Raw genomic sequence first — 16,918 nt, 5'->3', positions numbered from 1 at the left:
ATCAGATCAAGACCACCTTTGTTACGAACCGCAGACTTTACTGTTACAAGGTCATGCCCTTTGGCCTCAAAAACGCGGGAGCGACGTATCAAAGGTTGGTGAACCGGATGTTCGCCAATCAAATTGGCAAAACCATGGAGGTCTACGTGGACGATATCCTTGTCAAAAACCTCAAAGCCCACGACCACGTTCGAGACCTTAGGGAGATGTTCACGATCCTGTGACGCTACAAGATGAAGCTCAACCCCAACAAGTGCGCTTTCGGGGTCGAGTCTGGAAAGTTTCTGGGCTACATGGTGAGCCACCGCGGGATCGAGGCCAATCCTGAGAAGATTAAGGCGATCTTAGAGATGAGGTCGCCACAAAAAGTCAAAGAAGTTCAAAGCTTGACGGGAAGGATCGCCGCCCTGACGCGATTCGTTTCCAAAGCCACCGATAGGTGCCAACCGTTCTTCAAGGCACTAAAGAAGACCGACGGGTTCGTATGGACGGAGGAGTGCGAGGAAGCATTCCGCGGTATGAAAGCGTATTTCACCTCCCCCCCGTTCCTCGCGAAGCCGAAGAATGGCGAAACCTTGTACCTCTACCTCGCGGTTTCCGATAGGGCCGTGAGCGCGGTTCTCATACGCGAAGAAGACAAGATACAATGGCCGGTCTATTACGTTAGCAAGGCGCTCCTCGACGCTGAAACCCGATACCCGGAAATCGAGAGACTGTCCCTCGCCCTCGTCATGAGCGCGAGAAAGCTCCGGCCCTACTTCCAAGCGCACCCCATTGTGGTCCGCTCGGGACATCCCATCGAGAAGGCCCTTCAAAAAGGGACCTCCTCTCGAATGGCGATATGGTCCCAAGAGCTGGGCGAGTACGGGATCGAGTTCCAGCCGAGAACCGCCATTAAGGGCCAGGCCCTCGCCGACTTCATCGCCGAATTCACAAGCGCGCTCCCGACCGACGAGGGCGACGAGAGTAGTAAGAGCACGGAAGACAAGAAGGACGACCACAGCGAGTCGTCGAAGAAGAGGACCAACGACCCGATAGGGCCGGTCTGGGACTTGCACGTGGATGGCGCGTCAAACGCCCGGGGGGCTGGCGCCGGCGTTGTGCTCACAAATCCCGATAGGGAAAAGCTGAGATACGCCATGCGGTTCAAGTTCAAGGCTTCCAACAACGAGGCAGAGTACGAGGCTCTGATCGTTGGCTTGGAACTAGCGAACAAGTTAGGCGCCCAAAACCTATGCATCCACTGCGACTCGCAGTTGATTGTGAACCAGGTTAAGGGCGACTACGCCGCGAAAGAACCAAACATGGTCGCATACTTGTCCAAGGCCCAAAAGAATCTAGAGGCCCTGTCGTGGTTCGAGATTGTCCAAGTTCCTCGAGAGGCGAACATTGATGCTGACGCCCTGGCTCGCCTCGCGTCTGGGATAGACGAGGAGGGCGAAGGCAGCGTCCCGATCGAAGTGTTGACCCGACCCTACGTCTCGAGAGGTGACGTAGGGGTAGTTGACGAGACTCCGCCTCCCTCATGGATGACTCCGCTCGTGGAATTCCTTAAGCGAGGAGTCGTTCCCGAAGACAAAGAAGAGGCCAGAAAGCTGAGAAGCTTGGCGCCGAAGTACACAATGAGGGAGGACAACTTGTTCAAGAGAGGCTACTCTATGCCCCTTCTCCGCTGCCTGACCGAAGTCGAGGCGAGGAAGGCGCTCCACGAGGTGCACGAGGGGTTGTGCGGAAACCACGCCGCCGGACAATCTTTGGCATTAAAGCTGCTAAGACTTGGATATTTTTGGCCGACCTTGAAAAAGGACTCCCACGAGTGGGCCAAAAAATGTGATAAGTGCCAAAGATTCGCCCACATCCCGCGTCAAGCACCGGCCCCATTGTGTCCAATCATTCTGCCGCGACCCTTCGCGACGTGGGGAATCGACCTCATCGGTGAGCTACCTACGGCCCCGAGGCAATACAAGCACGCGATCGTGGCCATCGATTACTTCACAAAGTGGGTGGAGGCTGCGCCGCTGCCAAAGATCACCGAGGCGAACACGACGAGCTTCATTTGGAAAAGCATCATTTGCCGCTTCGGGATCCCCGCGTCAATTGTAACCGACAACGGGAAACAATTCGACAACGCCCGCCTCCGGGAAATGTGCGAACAACTGGGCATTAGCAAGACTTTCTCCTCTCCCCGCCACCCTCAAGCCAACGGTCAGGTCGAGGCGGTTAACAAGACAATCAAAGAGAACTTGAAGAAGAAGCTGGAGGAAAGGAAGGGGGCTTGGGCCGACGAGCTCCCCATGGTCTTATGGGCGTACCGCACCACCGCTCGAAATGCGACTACCAACCTTGCGCATCGAGGAGTACGAAGAAGCCACCAACGACGGCGCAATCAGGCTCGAGTTAGACCTCATAGACGAGATGAGGGCGGACGCACTCACCCGGTTTGCCGCACAAAAGAGGAAGGTCGAGAAGTACTACAATTCCAAGATCAAGCTGCGGAAGTTCGCCGACCGGAGCCTCGTTCTTCGAAGGATGTTCCAAAACACCAAGGTACAAGGTGCGGGAGTTCTAGGCCCCACCTGGGAAGGCCCGTACCGTGTGCGATGAGCCATCCACAACGGCACGTACGAGCTAGAGAACCTGGAGGGACTCGTGTTCACGCATCCATGGAACGCGGAGCACCTTCGGCAATATTACCAATGGATGCCCTTTCGCTCACTCTACGTTTTGTTGTTTTCATGTTGTTTTCGATTTTTAGCAAAGACAATTTTAAATTTCAAGTTCGGCCAACGGCCTGGGATGTAATTTTTCAACCATTTCAACAATATAATGAATTACATTTCGCTTCAAAGCATTGTATTATAATTTCTAGTCTCATCTACGAGCACCCAAGAAACTCGGGGGGCTAAGGACGATAGAATGAGGGTAATAAGCTCATTTACTCCGTTTTTCACGCTCCACCTTTCACGCACCGAGAGGTAGCGAAACGTCCACAAATCGGATCCGCGCACCGGACCTCCGACCCCGCGCTGAGAAATAGCGAAACGTCGACAAGTTGGATCCACGCACCGGACCTCCAACCTCGCACGTCTTTCACTGCGACACTCTCGCGCAACGTCGCGCCTTGCACACCGATAGGCAGTAAGGCGTCGACGGATCACGTCCGCGCATCGGATCGTCGATCTCGGCAGTCAAAACCCAAAACGTGACACGCGTACCAACAAGTACCACGCTCACTGGGAACTGCAAGCTCGTCCCGATACGCACGCCGATAGGTAGCGTACTCGCCGGAAGATGAGCGCGACGGCCGCCCAGCTCGCACACGCTGATAGGCAGCGAGTCGCGAAGGGATGGCCGAGAATCGTACCTGCCGGATGAAACTGGTCTAGCCAGCGTCCGCGGGAAACTTCGCCGTCAAATGCGGCAGTAAGCCGTGCAAACCGGTTATGCTAAACGTAGTAAACCGAGTTTGTGAGACACGCATTGTTTAAATCGCGCAAATCGATTGCACTAAGCATAGCAAATCGAGAAAATAAGACGTGTAGCGAATCGAAAAGCTTCAATCAAAGTAGGACAATGTTGCACAATCAACCCAACAAGAAAAACACGAGAGTGCGATACATGTCAAACAAACGAAAATCCGAAAGTAAACACTACGTAAGCGCTAAACAAGTGCGCAAAAAACCAAGGAGAAGTTGGCTACTCCGAGCCGAAGTCAATTTGCTCTTCATATTCCTCGGGGCCAGGAGCCCCGAACCCGCCAACGGCTTCTCCGTCAGGCTGGCGGGTCGTCGACTATGCAGCCTCGGCGGGGATTTGTGGATGTGGGTCGTCCTCCGGCGGCTCGTCATCAAAAGGAGGGAACATGGCATTGAAGAAGGAAAACGTGGTCCCACGAGATGCGTTCTCCTTCGCGGTTGCATCTCGGACTCGCCTCGCCGCTTCGTAACGAGCCGCCTCCAACGCCAAGTCCCAGTCGTCTTCCAAGTCTGTCTTGGATCGCACGGCATCTTCCTTCTCCTCGACGAGGGTCTGCATCTCCGTCCGTAAGGTGTCCCTCTCCCTCTCGACCTCGACCCGAGCAATCTCGCTCGCCGATAGTCGAGCATGGACGATGTCCAGCTCCGCATCCCGGCTCGAGAGTGCCGCCTGGAGTTTCTTCGTTTCCCCCAGAAAGGTGTCAGCCGCTTGCTCCGCCTTCTCACGAAGCGCCTTCTCGACGGTCGATTCCTCGCGAGCTCGCTCCAGCTCCCTCGCGAGCGCCTCAAACTCTTGGGCGGCGCGGGCCCCCGCTAGGGCGGCAGCATGCGCGGCCGCCATACTCGTCTTCTCCTTCTCCATTGCATGCGTCGTAGCATATCTAGGAGAATGCGATCGCTCCGCTCTTGGCGCGCGAGCATCTGTGGAAACAGATGAAACGCGGATAATCACGATGAGCACGACAATCATGCATAACACAAGCAAACAAGTCATACCTTTCGGGCATCGCCGATCCCGTTCTAGAAATGCTCAAGATCGCTCGTCGTCAGCAGACCCTTGAAATCCCGCAATGAGGTCTCAAGGATCCCTCGGGAGCACTGGTCCCTCAGCTCTGCCGCCTCCGCTAGGAGCATAGAGTCCAAGCTGTCTGACACCGTCGATGTGTGAGCGCCTTTGTGGCCGGACGGTGACCCGAGGGAAGCCGACGACGATGGTCGCTTGTTGGAGGAGACCGCCTCATTCCTCGCCCGCGATGGCGACCCCCCGCGACGGGCCTCGGCTGGAGGACGAACCACGATCGTAGCATCGTCGATGGGCGCTGCTCTCGGCATTTGTGTGCGCGGTCGATGACGTCGAGCCATGGTACCTACAGAGAAGAAAAGAGCGTCTGTCAGTTAAAACATAACGATAAGCATAAATAACGGAAAACAACGATAGCGCGATGACGCATATTCGATCAGTATCCCCCGCGTCGGGTGGGGGAGCAGACGAACACCTCGCCTCGGATTCCGGACCAGTCTCTACTCCAGGCCCGGAGCATGAGGAGTCTTCATCAGCAGGCACGAACCATCCGGTGGTTGCCATAAGGTCCGGGGACTCGAAAAGCTATCCTTGCCGCCTCGAGTCGGGAACCGCTCCGATCACGAGTGCGAGTTCGGAGCTCTCGATGCCGTAGTCGGCCGGGAAATCAGCGACGGGGCCAAAAGTGAGAGGTGCCGTCCCGAAGGCAGATTCGGACACCCACACCCAGGGGTATCGGTGTTTCGAGGTCAGCTTGGTGAGAATGGGAAACCGCTTCCGATGCTGAACCTTGTAGAAGCCGGGTTTTCCGGGGACATCGAAGACAGACACGAGGTTCCTGATATCGTCGGCCGTCACGGCCCGACCCTTCGCTCGATGCAGCATCATGTGGTAGGCGGCCACCATGCGGTAAAAGGATGGAGACATCTGGGCCGCGTGGACATCGAGTCGGGCTAGGAGATCCTGGATCACAGGTTGGAAAGGCAGTCGCAGCCCCCCGCGGAGGCTCGCCTCGTGAAAGGCGGCGTACCCCTTCGGAGGGCGAGTCGGGAGATCATCGGACAACGGGCGCAGCAGCGACACGGCCGGCGAAATGTGAAACCGCTTTCTCAAACCCTTGAAGCTGGAAAATGAGAGAGAACTCGGGAAGTCGACGCCGGAGCAGTCAAAGCCGTCTCGAATCACTGGATCTCCGATAGGGAATGATGAGGCACGTTCCTCTTCCTGCACGGTCAAGCTGGTTGAGGCGGTCGACGGAGTACGGCGGCTCAACGCCTCGCCCGAGCCCTCGGCGTTAGGGGCAGCCCTCGACCCATGGAGCCCCTCGCGGCGATCGTTAGAATGGGTCACTCGAGCCAAGACGCGCGCGTTCGGCCCGGTCGGGCCCGTTTCCCGTGTGTTAACCGCGGGAGGCGGCCCTGTCGTCACGTCCGGCCCGGTCGCAGGCCCGTGACGCACGTCGGGCGCTCGAGCCCGGAGGCCGGTCTCGCCGAGGGCCGGCCCAAGCGCATCCTCCTCACGACCCTGGGTTACTGGGTCGGCCAAAGGACCCCCATGGGGTGCGTCCGGCCCAAGCACATGACCCGGCCCATGGAAGGCCAAGTCTCCATCGCCTAGGCCCGGCCCATTGGGCCCTAGGGTTTGCAAGGCAGCCAAGGTGGCCGCCTCCTCCTCTCCAGCAATGGGCGGCCGGCACTCTTCCTCTTCGGCATTGGGCGGCCGGTGCTCCTCGTGTCCGGCGCCGCTGCCCCCACCTGCAGCATCGGCCGCCGCCGGCGGCGCTCCCCCGCCATAAATGCGCTCCAGCCCGGCTGGGGCTGACCCGCCTGGGCTCCCACAGCCGCCGGCCACCTGTAACACAACCCCACTCGAGGGGGTGGGGTCCTCCCCGACGCCAGCGCCGCCCCCGGCGGCGTTTCTCCACGCCAGCGCGTCACCACCGGCGTCAGCCCCGCCAGACGTGCCGCCCCGAGGCTCGCCCATTTCCCCAGCGTCCTCCACGGCCGGCTCGACCCTCTCTGGGCGAGCGACGTCCCCCCCAGGTCTGGATTCGCCCCAGACGGCGCCGACCCGGCCAGGCGCGGCCTCCTCCACGCCGGCGTCGGCCTCCTCGGCTCTGTCGGCGTGCTCCTGCGTCGGGCTCGTAGCGCGCGACCTTTCAGGCGCGATCCCGGGGCCGGGTCCAGCACAGACAGCGCCGACCCAGCCAGGCGCTGCTCCCCCGACGTCGGCGGCGGCTTGCGCGGCGCCGCCCGTGGCCGGCCCGTCTCCTCCGGCGCCAGACTCGACGAAGACGCCCCTCCCAGCGCTGGATGGATCGCCGGCGGCTTCCTGAGGGGCCGACCCTTCGCGCGCGACCTCCCCGGCGTGTCCCCCCGCCAAACCAGCCTCGCGCTGGTCGGCCCGGCCGTCCCCGGTGCCTAGCGCCATCAGGCCGAGTCTCCCCTGTTGGTTTGGGTAGTCTCCGGTGCGCGTGTCCCCGTCCCCGTCGGCCAACCACGTCTCAATCAAGGAAAAGTCGCAACCCTCCGTATCCACCACGTTCCTGCTCGGGACGAACGAAGACGATGCGTTGTGGCTGGCAGGGGTGGACGAAAATTGTGCCCAGAAATTATCCAATTCGGCGTCTTGATTCTCGAGAAGAGGGGAGAGGTCGTCCTCGGTGGACCCACACCCCGACAGGTGGTTGGTGGGACCATGAACACGTGTAACGAGGAAACACGTCGGAAGAAAATAAAATAATATTAAAACAAGGAATGGCTTACCACTTGACGGCGAGACGGCCCGGCAAGGTGACGGAGGTCAGGATTTGCTTGAGTTTACCACACGGGGTACGCCCGGCGCCAAACTCGGGGGGCTAATGTTATCGGCCCGACGAGGTCCGATGACTCGACCGACGTTTTGGGCGGACGAACAAGCTCACCCGGCCAATGGCCGGCCCAGTTCACTCGGCCATTGGCCGACCGAAGCAATTCACTCGGCCAATGGCCGAGTGAGCCCATAGCCGGCCCACCAAGCTATTCACTCGGCCAATGGCCGAGTGAGCCCACAGCCGGCCCTCCATGCTCACTAGGCCAGTGGCCGAATGAGGCCTCAAACGTCCCAACGTGTTCGCTCGGCCAAGGGCCGAGTGAAGTCTCCAGCCGGCCCACCATGCTCACTCGGCCGATGGCCGAGTGAGGCCCCAAGCGGCCCAGCACGTTCGTTCGGCCAAAGGCGGAGTGAGGACTCCTGCCGGCCCAACAGCTCGCTCGGCCAACCGCCGAGTGAGTCTTCTCTCGGCCCAGACTTTTCATTCGGCCAATGGCCGAATGAAACTCACCCGGCGTCCATTCCTTCACTCGGCCATTGGCCGAGTGAATCTCCCTCGGCGGCCAGCATCTCGCTCGGCCATCGGCCGGCCGAGCCTCACTCAGCCAATGGCCGACTCAACCTCACTCGGCCAAGGGACCCTCAAAACGTCCCTTGGTCGCCTATAAATACTGGGGTCCCTCCCCTGGTCCATGTAATCCATTCTTGAGTACTGAAACGCTGCCGAACTCGTACCTCGCTCGTTTCTCTCAAGTCTCGGCCTCTAAACACCCCTAAAACCTCTATACTCCACCTCAATCCCACTAATGTTGAGCGTCGGAGAGGTAAACAGGGGCACCCCCCCTGTTTCCCCTTTGTAGTTCACAACCTCTTTCTTGCTTTTCAGGTATCGAGACGAGGTGAGCTTCACCCACAACTAAGGGACGACTTGGGATACCAAGTCCGACATGCTCGAGCCGGAGTGAGACCACTTGGTCCGGCCTTGGGTCTAACCACTCTGGGCTCCTAAATAGTTGTCCGAAAAACAGCGACAACAATAGTCTCGCCGCAGAGAGGTTCGTTAAATGTCATAATTCTACAACGGTTAGACAATCTGTTCTAGAAGGATTTCGCCGAGGCGAAAATACACGTTGCCGCAACGAGGATTCTACAACGGGATAGTGTAAGCGTTGTGGAAAATCTGAAATTTGTGAAATTTTACAACATTTATAGTAAGCGTTGTAGAAACACCAAGCTTCTACAACGCTTAGCCATATGTATGTGTATATGTAGATATATGTATATATATATATATATATATATATATATATATATATATATATGTGTGTGTGTAGTAGTTAGAAACACATGGTTCGCACGGGGAGTTTAAAGTTATAATAAGCAAATAAATTCCAAGCTGAATTGATCAATCTTTTTTACAGTGCTCATATTTACCAACTCTCTAAACACTAACAATGGCATGAGATGGGAGGTGATTAAAAAGAGTTAAAAGCAGTGACGCACAACCACAGAAAAATGTCCCCAAAAAACTCAAAACCTCATTTCAGGCCAACAAACACTACTACTAAATTCATAAAAAGAATTTCCTTGGAGAGCAACGCTATCAATAAATAAATGAAACAATTAAACGTATAGATCGCTAAATCCACTACCAGAAATATGGGATACAACTACAATTTTTTTTTTTTTTTAACTTCAGTTTAGCCTTTTAATGGAGTCTTTGAATACAGACTACGGTCACCTTTTTTTTGGCCTATATTAGACTCTAGTCGAATATAAAACTGTAGATAATGGTCTACTTTTCTCTACAGCTTATATAAAAAAGTAGTGGTTTTACTAAAAAAAATTAAAAATGATCAAAATTTCACCATTTTAAAATGGAGGGAAATTTCCCACAAAATTTTGGCACATTTACACTACAGTCAAAGGTAAAGATGGAGTTGTAATACTTAAAATATAAAAAATTAACAAAATTTTACTATTTAAGTGTGGAGGGAAATTTCCCACTAATAATTTTGTTTAACACAGTGTATGAAATCTTCAAATTTGACTAAGTATAGAAACAACACTATATTCACTTAGACAAATTGAATAGTTTCTTTATTTTCTTTGCTTCACCGTAAAAACATCAAAAAGAATAAAAAGAAAAAGAAAGAGAGCTAGAGGGAGCGAGCCAGAGAGATTCCGAGAGGAGCTAGAGAGAGCGAGCGAGTAAGTGAGGGTTGAGCGTCGCCGGACTTGTGTTGGTGAGATCTCGTCCTTCCTCTGTTCTTCGTCTTTCTTTTTCCTTCGTTCATCTTCGTTTCTTTAGTTGAATCGCGTCTAATCTTAGTCTATGGCTCCGTTTCATTTCTTTACAAGGTCTTGAGCGCGGATTTCTGGTTAAGGAGAGACAAAGAGTCCGTGGTTCGTTCATTAATAAGAGGTATGAGTTTCTATTTGAAAATTTCTTCTTTCTTTTAGTTCGATTTAGGTTTAGAAATTAGGGGTTTTGGATTTCTCTTGCTTGTTCTGTGATTTTTCGTGGTATATGGGTTAGATTGGGCTCGGTTTGTTGTTGTTCTTGATCTGAAATTCTTTGACTTAGGGTTCCTGAATTCGTGGTGTATGTGTAGTTCGTGGCACTTCTGTTTTTACTTTCCTTCTTCGTCATTCTCGGTTTAATTATCATCACATCCCTTGATAATTTGGGGAAGGAAAAAAACTTATTGAATAAAATGAATTTAAATCACCTATGGTTAGTTGAGATTGCTCTGGCATTGTGAGATAATATTTGTTTTTGGGTTCGGTGTGGGATTTGGATTCGAAGGGTATTTGGTTATAATCAAATTAAGATTGATTTTTTGACGAAGCTTTGTTGGGTATAGTAAAGTAGGTAGCTTGGAAATGCGCTAATTGGGGGATTCAAATTACACTAACCAAATGCTTGTTCTTTACTTGCGCGTCGCTAAACTGGTGTGTTCTTTCTATAGCTGCATTTATGTTCTTGGTTCTTTTGGGTAAAATAAATAAAGAAATAATTTAGGGCACATAATTATAAGTTGTAGAAGTTCAAAACTCGTGTTGAGTTTTGAGTATTTTGATTAAGGGTTGGGTGTTTTTAAGGCTGTTGTGCTGATACTTTCTCCAGGTTTAATGGTACATTGTCCTTTTTTTTATTTTTTATTTTATATGAATCTATACTTGATATTAGAGGAAAATGACATGGTTTGGTTTAAATTAGAAATTCATATGATTTACGTATGAAGTATAAAGACTAATAAGCATCAATTTTTAACACTTGCATAAGTACCATGGGTTCTATTTTTTTTTAAATCCCGTGAACTTGCATAAATAATGTTGTTTTGTCTCACACATTTGAGTCTCACCCCGTGTATTTGATACCATGTTTTGTATCTTGGGATTTCATCTATCACAAAACCGATATAAAATGAGTTTAGTAACAACTAGGTTCCATCATTTATATTTGTTCACTTTCTCATTCATTCATTGCGTAAATGAAAATTAGTCTAAAAATTTGGAATTCACGAGAGTTAGGTTTACATATACTGTGCGATTATGAAAAGATTTAAGAAAAATCGTACTGGGAAATCATAACTTAAGTTCATAAAGAAGTGAAGAGGACTTTCAATTTGGTTTCCTGTGATGTATGAAAAGTCTCTTACACAAGATTTATAGTTTTGTACTAATTTGAAGATCTCTAGTTCCGGAATCTTAAAATTTTGTTACATGTACTTGAAGTTGAAGTATCAGATTCCAAGCCATTGATGATCATATAGGGACATTTTGTGTGTGTGTGTGTGTGTGTATAGTGTATATATATATATATATATATATATATATATATATATATATATATTGAGTAGATGTCGGGTATTATTATGATACAATGGCTGCAAAGAAGTGAGATGCCCGAACTTTTTCTTGTGAATTCGGAGTTTGAGACTGGATCCGAATTTATTTCTCTCTTTTCTCTTGTTTATATAGCATTGAATCTCTTTTGTTGTAATTTGTAACGGAACTTCGATGTAAAGGTTAGCAAGGACACTGCTGCAATTAACAGAGAGCTCCAAACTTTGGAGAAGCAGTCTGTTGTCGAGGGACATTTCACTGAGCTGATTACTGAGGCAATGAAATCATATGACCAGACCTTTTTCAATCAAATATTTCAAGGTAATAACATAACATGAGTACCTAGAATGGAGTCGTATTTCAGCATTCTAAAATATGATATTACTTTCATTCTATTCTGTAATAAGGATGCAAAAACTGCAAGATAAAAAAAATCTATTTGAGTGTCAATGAGCTCTCTTTTTTGCCCTGTTTCCTTGCAGTGCTGATATTTGGCATGCTAAATTTTGCGAATAACTTGAAAAAAAGTGTATAATTTGAGGCTTTAGTTGTGTATCTTCATTGTATTATTATACTGCAAGTTTTGGACATATTATTGGAAAAGCTTAGAGGAGATTAGTTGTCAACTTTGTCATTCTCTAGGCTGACCCACCAGAAGACTGAACCAGTGATATCATATTTTAAATAATCAAATCTTACAGCATAAGATTCCGACACTCTTAGAAACCGTACACAAAATCAATGACAGTGCAAAGCTGCATTAGTTTTTGCTACTATGTTTTTAAATGCTACTATGTTTAAATTTATCATATTAGTATAAATACTACTATGTTTAAGCTACAAGGTTTGAATGATAAATTGGAACCCCATGGACACTCATATATGAGTCTTTGTTTGTATAAATATGGCCTCTTTAAATTTTATATGGTCAACGCATAATAACAAACGTTCCCCTAATATGCATGTTTATACAAACTGACAACTCTGTTTGTGCTTATTATTTCTTTCCTTCCTTTAGGCCTTCATAAAGGAATTCTGCAAAAACCTGGAAATCATAGGAGTTCTACTAGTTTTTTTTTCTTTGATGTCTACTTTTCTTCTCATTCTTGCCCTAATTAGTTAATGATTTCTACTCATATGTGTGAGAAGGATATGATTGTTGTTAGGTTGGGCAGTTATGAGAAGTTGTTGATCTTTATGAGGTAATTCTGAACCTCATATGCCTTTCTTACTGTAATCATGATGCTGAGGCTGTGTATTGCTCTATTGCTTGCTTTGAAGTTGGTATGGGATTTTGGATTGGTTTGTATTAAATATTATTGAATGATTGCTATAGTGATATTAGTGTTGAGATATTGATATTTATCCAACTATAGTGTGTACATATATTTCCTTAATTTGTTAAGTCCTATCAAGTGTGTAGATTTTATTTTATTGAAAAAGGTCGTTACTTTGCTTACTTCAATTGCTTAGTTTCTGTGTGTCTTTGCCTTGATTGACTGATTCTTTCAGGCGATGACTCTCTATGCACGTGTTTGGAATCAGAACATTATAGCAGAGATGCTGGCCTCCTACTAATGGCCACCACCTCCGACATCGTGTCCTCTATCTCCCGCCATTATTTATTTTTGTGGATGTTGTTTTTGTCATTGTCTTGTATAAACAGAGAAGTAAAAGTTGTGACTCCGACTGGGATTTTCGCACGAACTCATTCAAGGTAATTCCTCCGGGTTATTCGACTTAAGACTCCGACTGGGATTTTCGCACGAACTCATGTCTCGCCGGCAGCGTCGCTGTGAAATCTCTGATAAATAACGAGCTCCGAGAAGGTGAGGTCTCCAATTCCATAATGATTTGGTACATTTTGTGAACGTCTTGACTTTTGAATGCCATACTTGTAATTTGTTGTGGAAGTTTTGGAATTTGTTGTGTGTTTGACATACTTGTTATGAAATGAGATTTATGATTGATTTATTGAAATATGAGTTTTTTTTTTGGAAATTATTAGGTGTCTTTTGGATATTTATTTATTATAAATGTATTTTATTTATATTTATTTAAATATATGTTTTTAGTAAAAAAAATTCTCTACATAAATAAGATGTAGTCTATATTGTTAAAATATAACTTCGTGAATATAAACTACACCTAAAAGATGTAGTCTTCAACATAAAAGACTGAAGTTATAGACAAATAGATAAGACTCCAGTGCAATAGATGCCACAAAAACACAGTAGTCTGTCAAATTCAATTAATTAAAACTACTTTCTAAAGTTGTAGTGTTTATACACTCTTAACTTCAACAACTACATTTTAAAGATGTAGTCTTCAATAGAAAAGACTGGAGTCATAGGCAAAGAGATAAGACTCCAGTGCAATAGATGCCACAAAAACGCCGTAGTCTGTCTAATTGACTCAATTAAGACTACTTGTTAAAACTGTAGTTTTTTTATCTTATGTAATTGAGTTCTATATAACTACAGCATAACGTTGTAGTATTTATAGATGCCACTAGTAAGACTACATCTAAACAATGTAGTTATATATTTTAACTACAGTCTTATAAAACAGATACACTACGGCCAAACACTGGAGTCATAATCAAAGAGATAAGACTCCAGTGCAATAGATGACAGTCAGTAAACTGTAGTGGATTTAAAATGACTACAGCGTTCGGCAGTAGTTAGAGGCCAAATTTCTGGTAGTGATCATGAAAATAAAAAATAACTCGTGAGTGTATTACTCGCTTGTAGCATTTAAATATTTGAAGGCAACGAATATTTAAAGCTCGATTAACTCGTGAGCGTATAGTCGAAGGCAACGAAGCCGGAAATTTGAAGTTTCGATGAAAGAGTTATCAAAGTTAAAGCTCGATTAACTCGTGAGTGTATTACTCGCTTGTAGCGTTTAAATATTCTCGAATTAAATCGTGAATCTCATTATGTAGTTTATTTCTTTTAGTTGAATAAATAATTTACGATTATTTATTTAAAACGTTCAAGAATTTAATTTAATTATTCGCTTTGGAATTCTCGGTTATTTTTATTCGGATTAATTTATTTTAGACTCATAATTATATTATTGGATTTTACTTCGTATTATTTTCAATACGAAAGTACGCGAGTTTTAAATAAGTTTAAATTCCGAAAAACCGGAGAATAATAAATTAAATTCTCGAATTCCGAACCGACTCGAATCTAGTCCCGACAACGAACCCTATCTTCTTCAAGTAATCTCGAATTCAATAACTAACGGACTTCCGACCTCGGATGTCAATTCTTTCGACATCTCAACAAGTATCAAATATCTCGAAGAACGTGAGAAAGCAAGACATCGCTAGAAGTCGTCAAGCTTTCTGCCGAAATATTCCGGGTAAGTGAAGAGACATAAGTCAACTACTTACCAATGGAATAACCCTGTTTGTTTGTGCATTTATTTGTTAGTAAACAAGAGTAGGTGAAAGCCCTAAAATGAATAAAATTGAAATTTAAGGCTTCGGCCACTCTTGCTTGAAAAATTTAGTTCGGATTTTGCTCGTGAGGTTCAAACGCTAACTTGAACCAACCATGATGTTATCTTGTTTTATTAGATCCCTCTGCTAACTATAGTGGATAGGTTAGATAAGGGTGACGGAAGAGCATAAGTCAAACTCTTGGATTCGAGCCAAGGGTGGAAGTACCGGGAGTCACATCCCGAGTCTTCTTCCTAAAGCACTTAACGAGCACGAAAGAGAAACATTAATTCTTTCGGGGTTTATCTCGAGATGCTCTCCTATAGTAGTATAGGTGTGTACTCTGCGTGCTGCGGAGTACCCGAACCTTAATTGAACGGTTGTCGGTGGTACCGACAAGTCAACGACTAGTGTTTGTGGCAGACCAAGGTGGTCTGTATGGCACTGAGTAACTGGGGAGAACCCAACAATACGGGAAGATGCCTCGAGCAAACCCGATGGTAAATGGCAGTCGCCTCGAGCGAACCCAACGATAACGGGCAGTCGCCACGAGTGAACCCGATGGTAATGTGCAGTCGCCTAGAGTGAACCCATTCAGCAATGAGGAGTCGCCTCGAGTGAATTCATTGTCGTGCCAAGGCGGCACACATGCGCCGACGTCAGATGAAGATGGTACCACTAGTGGATCCCAGACAAATGTTAAAACTTAGGTCAGCTGATGACTGCTGCTCGAAGTCTGAAGGTGGTCTCTGGTTGGACCGGAGGTTATAGCAGTGAGTAGTGTATAACCTTGCGGGATGGCAAGTATGTAGATAGAGTGTGACGTCACGCGTCAGTCATGCTCTAGTCCTATAATCTAGCTGCATCTAGCGCTCATTCTGCATTCTTATGTGTTTGTTTGAACATCACATGGCATTAGTCTTTTTACAGTATAGATAGACTCTCACTTACTGAGTCAGTCGACTCATAGTTTTATGACCCTTTGCAATGTAGATAAGGGAAAAGCTCATAAGCGGGAAACGAGATTGAAGACCGAGATTGAGTGCGTATTGCATTGACCTATGGGCTATGGGGTTTCTTGATCGGGGGTTAGTGTCTTCTGTTAAAACGTTTCGGAACATATTTGTATATAAGTCACTATAAGACTCTAAGTTATAAAAGCGAAAAATTCCCCGAATTTTCGCAAACTATTTTAATATATAAATGTATTATGATCTCTTGTTTAATATATATTGTTTGAGAGTCGATCGGTTGTGGCTCGTGGGCGAGCTATCGCTCGCGGGTCGTGACACTTTATGACTCAGTTATCATTAGATTTTGATTTTGATTTTATTTTCCGTCTTTTGTTTTGTTTTTAAATGACTGTTCTAAAGATTGCCGTTAAGCTATCAATTAAGATTCCTTTTATATATCCCATTATGAGCTAGAAATATTCTATCAGTGGTATTTTTTTGTAATGAATGAAGAAATGACTGAATTATGAGTTAGAAATATTCTCTCAGTAGTATTCTATCAGTGGTATTTTAAGAATTATCCCATCATCTAAATTTCAAAGGTTTTCCTTTTATAAATCACATTCTGAATTTTTATATCAGTGGCAATAAATTTCAGATTTTATCGCAAGTAAATGACTCTGAATTACTTGCTAAATTTCGAAGCGATAAATTTTTTTAGATATTATATCTATCAATCAATAAAGATATTATAAATTTCAGATTTTATAGCTATCAATCAATAAATTCTCATATTCAATTACTTGCTGCCTTTATTCCATTAGCAATCAATTCAAGCGATCAAAAATCATAACAGCTCTTTGAATACATGAGTTTCCTGTTTAGTCATTATAAATCCCATGAATTTATTATATATCATGACACCCACTTAATTATAGTCGACTTAACATCTTATTTTTTCTGTTTTATGATTCAAATATTATTATTGTAAGGACTTGCTGCGAAGTTAGATTTCAAATGGTTTTATCATTATTAAGATTAAGAATCAATCAATCACTTATAAGGATTAGGGAATTGAAGATAAATAACAATCGACCATCTTCAACCCTCTTCAATTTTTTAACAATCGTCATCACAAATATAGCTTGTCTTCATCATCCAGGTAAATGATTATTTTCACGATTAATACTCTATAATAAGCTAAAATTGAAAGTTGAAGCATGCCATTAAACTGCTAATACTCGTTGAAGCTAAAATGTTGAATTCTCTAGCTGACTATGTTTCCTGTTTTTTTCCCCATTCTTGAACGGAAAGTTGAACAAAACTTAATTCCTGTCTTTTCAAACTTGTAAAG

Source organism: Urtica dioica, chromosome 7 (assembly GCF_054948205.1).
Source record: "Urtica dioica subsp. dioica isolate 48M chromosome 7, U.dioica_male_clone48M_v1_H2, whole genome shotgun sequence".
Lineage (NCBI taxonomy): Eukaryota > Viridiplantae > Streptophyta > Magnoliopsida > Rosales > Urticaceae > Urtica > Urtica dioica.
This window is presented reverse-complemented; position numbering follows the sequence as displayed.